Below are 6,000 nucleotides of genomic sequence, written 5' to 3'. Positions count from 1 at the left end.
GTGGAGTTCAGTGGTTGACTAGCGCCTCTAGTGGTGTGGTGGTGTCTGCCTTTTCTTCTCTTCTAATAGCTCTGCTGAGAGGTAATGGGCTGTGAAAGTGCTTGTTTCCACCCAAAACATATTAACATACAAGGACACAGTGGAGCCTTCAGTAAAACACACAGGCCTACACATGAGCTCTGATTTAACAAACTGGGGCCTTGGGTGGGGTGTCAACTGTCGCAGGTGTCACAGCTTACTTTTAGCCCCTGGCAGACGTGTAAAGCAAAACCGCTTTTCTGATGCAATGCCATGGCATTCAGATTTGTGATGGCTGTTTATTTTTATATACTTCGCTCACGGAACATAACAGGGTGAAAGAGGGGGGAAACTCTTATTACAAGAGTTTCCATGGGTCGATTTCACCTTGTAAAAGCAGGGTGGAGGTGGTGAGGTCAGCTGGTTTGTGAATGAGCTCCAGTGGCAGGCCGCCCCTTCTCCTGCTCCCCAAATCACTTCACTGAGATGTGTAAAAAAACACCCTGACACCTGGGTCTGAATGGCAGCCTACAACAGGCACACACAGGATACTTTTGAATACATCACAAGAAGACGCCAGGAAAACTCATCCGTTCCTCCATAAAGTCTGTGAAGACTGTAAAAGCCTCTTCAATGCAAGTAAGAAATTCCAATTTCACGTTTGTCACTGATGATGTCATATGATTAATGACCCAATATTATGACAGTTGTCGATTCAAGATCCTCAAAATAGGATAAGCTTTTTTCCCTTAAAGTTTTCTTAGACAAAACTATTATTCTATTGAAACAGTGGTTGAGTGGTTCTCAGCCTTTTTGAATTTAAGGCCAATATTCGAAGGCCATATGATTTTTTTTTCCTGTGTAAAAATGCCCACTAAATGATTATTCTATTAATTTATGACATTTTCAGGACTTGAAATCACATTAATAAGCAGGATACCTCATATATAGAGAGATTGTGGGAATCCTGGTTCTTCAATTAATCAAAACCAGACATTTCTGTGGACATTAAAGTGATGGAAATCAAGACCTGAAGTGGTTCATTAAGGGATCCTTGAGTATTTACATTGGTTAATGGCATGATTAGCAGCTAAGATTAGAAAGATTATTACGTTTGGGAGCAAAACCGAGGTCTGTTTTCCCTTTGCAAAGCACTATTCATACTCGTTTCAATATCTGATAATCTTTGAGTGACTCTCATTGAGAAAATTGCTTGGATAGATCAAACGAACCAGCAAAGAACACAAAAAGTCATTGCTATTAAAGTTTGTGGCTAATGATGGTCTTTAAAGCCCCCAACCCACTGAGGAGAGTGGTCATTACAAAACTATGCTTGTCCTCATAGGAAACAGTTCACCTGGTCATGAAAACTAAGAGCTTAGTCTCGCCTCACTCCTATTAATCATGCATACGCAACAGCATCATTCAAAAACACAACAGGTTATATTTTTCCAGCAGTAGTAAAGGTTTGAATTCACACGAGAGGGCTGAATCGACTCTTCAAGGAATATTTGGGTTTAGTACGGGTTGACAATTTTTGCCATAATTTTGATTGCCACAAAAAAAAGAGGGAGGGAGAAGGAAAGTTGAGGTTATGGCGAGGTGCTGACAATGGAAGCAAATGAGGCCAATTTCTGGAGGATTTAAAAGGAAGGTTGAGAAGTTTGTAACTTTATAAAAGCATTCCCATTATTATTCTGTTAAAATGTGTGTATTATTAGAGCTGTAAAATTGTTCTTCTAATTTTTATTATCATTTTATGATTTTAGATGTTTTCGTGGCAAAAACATTATATAAGGTCATTGAATGTCTGAGAAGTGACATACAGTAATCTGATGATTGTCAGCGTTGGTCAGCATCTATTGCCACAGTGTGAATTAGCCTATAATTTTGCTTTACTATCAGGTTTTGTCACGACAAAACAAAACAATTGCACAAACGCAAATGTGTTTTCTTGAACTTTGGGTCCAACTTTCAAAGCCTTCCATATGAATGCGACGTACTGTATGTAAACAGGTCTGTAATTAGCCGCGTGCCTGTTATTGTCTGCTCCATTACTTACAAGACACACAAACTCAGATTAGCATCTGATAACACTCCTAATATCCAGCCATGTCAGGGGCTGCATGGATGGAAGGTATCCAGTGGCTAGTCTTAGCTTTAGCTCCTTTCAAGCACAATGCTCCACTTGTTGCTCCATCTCCTCTGGCATTATCCAAAGCCATATCAGACCCTTCCCGAGGCTACAAATCCTCCATTTTTCAGTGTGCGCTCAATCGAATCTTGGGTTTTATAATTGGATATTATGATAAAGTTGGTGTTTAAGACATGTAGTATATTGTATATTGTTGCACAGTGGCTAATTGGAACTGAATGAGCTCATTGTTATTAGAAAGGCATATCAGATGATGAGCAGAGCACCGCGATGATAGTTAATTTAGGACTAGATAAGAGATTCTGTAATATTGCCTTTTCTTGCACACTCTTCACATAATTATGCAAGATAATCAAGGGATTTTATTCGCCAAGAATTCGAATCGGGTAATAGGGGCCATTAACTGTGCTAATGCATATCTCCGTTTGTATCCTCAAAACGCTGCTTTACACATTCTGAATTAAGTATTTGTACATATTATCATTGCAATTCATCCGGGAAAGGTTCCACTTGAGAACTGTTGCTAAGTGGTTCGCAGTCTAGATCAGTCAGCCAAGACATTTAATCTCATCTCATAAAACTGATTGGTTTAATTGGCTGAGAGTCTGGCAAGATTACACAAAAACAGACTTCCACTGTACTTACTGCTGCATATGTGCTTATAATCTTGTGCTGGAACGTTTAGGACAGCAAATGTGAGCCGTTTTGTAAAAGAATGCTTTCGCCGAGGTGAAATCGATGCACTGTGAGCTGCGCCAGCACAGTCTGAATTTTCCAAAAGGTGCTTTCTGGGAAAGATTTGTGTGTTTGTATGAGTGCAAGCATTTGTTTGCAGATGCTTATGTTGGAGGTGGGAAAACAAGGGCTTAAATGGTTACCGGGAAAAGAGGAGGGGTGCAATTCCATCCCTTTACTCCACCTACCCCACCCCATCCTCTATACTGTTTCCTTATTCTGCCCGGCCACAGACACTTGCCTTTTGTATGGAGGGAACCAGAGAAACAATCCACTCTCTCTGTTTGGAAAAAATACATGCAAGAAAAGAGACTGGAAGCTTCCAGGTGCTTTTCCTCCAGTTAAAAGCCCTGAAAGGAGGTCCTCTCCTTGCCTGGAGTCAGGAGAGCCACTGCCTCGTGAAGTTGAGCACTCTGCCTCTCACATTCTCCCTCTCCCTCTCTCTCTTTCTTTCTCTCTCCCTCCTACTTTCCACCCTGTGAGAGTGCACAGAGATTCAGAAGGTGCGTCTGAAATCTACTTGTATCCAGGCTGGAGACAGCACAACAAGGACTTTTTTCCCCTGTACTGCGACAAGCACATGGACTTAATTTTCACCAGAGACAGAAATAAGTATAGGAAGCAGACTGGCACCTGCCATTGAGAAGCCGAACTTTCTCTAGAGTTGTATTCGTTCTTTCTGCGCGTATGCAAACAATATTTGACTGCGACCAAGTGCCAAGACATTCCCGAGACTTCCCTGTCTGCTGGGATCCCATCACATCTTCTCAAGTTATTTCTCCAGAGATGACTGTCTGAAGAAGGAACACAGAAAAGAAGCCACCTGACCTGCATAAGTTACCTGCCTGAGTAATCGAGGTGAAGCAGAAGGGTGAGGTAAGGTTATATCTGAATCTTTAATTTTCCTTCCCCTCTGGGTGCAGGCATATGTCATCTCTGAAAATGTTTTTCATATCCCGTTGCTTCACAGCAATTGAATCCAAATGCAAGACATAGAGAGAGAGAGAGAGAGAGAGAGAGAGAGAGGAAAAACAGTCGGGTTCACATCTCAATCATGAGACCAACATAATTCTCAGCGCACTGCTACACACAAGGCAGATTAACAGAATGTTTAAGTGCTCTGCCCCCATTAATCTCTGCAAAATATGTGGCGCATTTTCTAAACAGAGCCACCTGGCTACCATTGTATTTATGCTGATGCTGGTTTTATAGTGTGTTTGTGGTTTGTGCGTGCTTGTTGCGTTATAGGTTGTGTGGTTCAGGTAGTGTGGTAGGTCTCACAGCTGTTTTGGAGTTGGATTGGGAAAGAGTTATATAACTGCAGCAGTCTCGCTCTCACTGACACCTGGGACTGTTTGGTCTGCACTCTGTTGTGCACCAGTGCCACTCACTTAAATTTAGCTCCACCCACAGTGTTCTGAAGTCCACGCCTACTTCTCAGCTTTTGAAAGTATTTCATTTTGACCTGTCACACATACTCCACATATTATTATTGTTGTTGTTGTTCTGAAAGTGCTTTGACCTGTCAGACATTTCAGAGGTTTAAATCACATTAGATCAGATCTTTTAAAGTAAACATGAAACTGAAATGAACCCTATTTATTATGATTATTATTATTATTATTATTATGGAAGTGTTGTGTTTTGACCTGTCAGGAGTAGTTCACTTCAGAGGTTAAAATATCAAGTTAAATCGTCACTTTAATATAAAAATTATTATTACATATTTATTATTATAAATAATAAACATACATACATACATACATTATTATTGAAGTCATTGCATTTTCATCTTTCAGGTATAGTTCATAAAGGATAAAATGGATAAAATGTCAAATTAAATTGGCTCTTTTAAAGTCATCATGAATAGTAATAATAATAGTGATGATAGCTGTTATTAATAAAAAGTGTTATTCCTTAACATACATTCTTTGTCCTATTCTGAATGATTCCTTGTTCAGTAATCTAAATTTAAAAGAAAGTTTTGTGTTCAGAATCATTTCGCAAAATGTAATAACTTGCTCCGCCTCCAATGCTGATTTCTTGCATTTGTTTTCATATGTAATCCCCATTTATTACAAGCCGATCAGTTTTTGATGGCTAAAATCTTGCCATACTTTATTTTTCTCTTTAAAATTATTTTAAAAATATACAATATGTCAGATTATGTTGCAAAAGTCTTTTCATGTTGACTTGAATGGAAATATCTAGTGTTGTTGTTGTTGTTGTTTCAACGTTTGATGTATCTTCGTCAGCAGTAGCTTCTCACCTCAGCAAGCTTTGTACATGATGTTTTGTCATAATATGTCAAAGAAGGTCTAAAAGAGCTTCTTTGTAATGTTTCAGCTTTTCCACACATAATCAATACTGCACATGGCACAAGCTCCTTGCTGCTGTCTTAATTTCAGACGGAGAGCGAGAGAGGACTGTGAGAGAGAGAAGGGAATGTGCTTTCATAATACATTCTTCACCCAGAGCACTGGGGAATAGTATTCAATAATACTTTTTTCTTGTCTGAGTAGCAGGGCCCAGCTTCTACAGAACTGAAACAGACCCAGTCTGGAAAAGACGACATGCTCTCCTCTAAAAACATTTGGCGCCTCAACATGATGGCTTTCAGGAGGAGAAGCGGTTGAGGTCTGACTGCGAACCTGTGTGTCAGTGCCGCTAGTGCTCCTCCGACGTGATCTTGAACCCCTGGGTGGAAAAGAGAGGTTAAAGAAAAAGTGTCTAAGACACTCCACAGACAGAGGGCCCATTACCCTCACACACTTCTGATTCCTCCATCTGGAAATGATCCAAAGCTCATAGATGGGATGCTGTCTGTGGTTAGTTCTGAGGACGGGAAAGTCAGCTGTGAAGTATGATGTGATTTTATGATGAATGCGTCTCTTCTGGGCCTGTTATCAGGAGATGCAGCAGACAGCGTCCCACCTTTCTGACTGCAATTACAGCGATAGCTTCAATCCACCAAACACCTCACTCCTTCTCATACATACTTTGACCCTTCTCCCCACATGCACATTTCAGATAAGGCCAAGGAGATCTGTTGTACCCGGTGAAAACTATTTCTATGCATTAGCAGTTTATTT

At 40.2% G+C, this 6,000-nt stretch overlaps 1 protein-coding gene across 5 annotated transcripts in view; it reads left to right on the top strand.

Annotated features, from left to right (window-relative positions):
• The first annotated feature begins 540 nt into the window (after window positions 1-540).
• LOC122148825 (collagen alpha-2(VIII) chain-like) overlaps window positions 541-6,000 on the top strand; it is a 57,682-nt gene continuing 52,222 nt past the window's right edge. For 3 of the 5 annotated variants that reach the window (XM_042776941.1, XM_042776943.1, XM_042776942.1), the window contains exon 1: window positions 3,131-3,784. The gene's annotated coding sequence lies outside the window, so the exon portion shown is untranslated. Of the gene's footprint in view, window positions 658-3,130; window positions 3,785-6,000 lie in introns of those variants that run through there. The other 2 variants (XM_042776945.1, XM_042776944.1) reach the window with 2 other exon arrangements.

This window comes from Cyprinus carpio, chromosome A19 (genome assembly GCF_018340385.1).
Source record: "Cyprinus carpio isolate SPL01 chromosome A19, ASM1834038v1, whole genome shotgun sequence".
NCBI classification, from domain to species: Eukaryota; Metazoa; Chordata; class Actinopteri; order Cypriniformes; family Cyprinidae; genus Cyprinus; species Cyprinus carpio.
The sequence above is the reverse complement of the archived record's forward strand: the minus strand, read 5'-3'. Positions and strand labels throughout refer to the sequence as shown.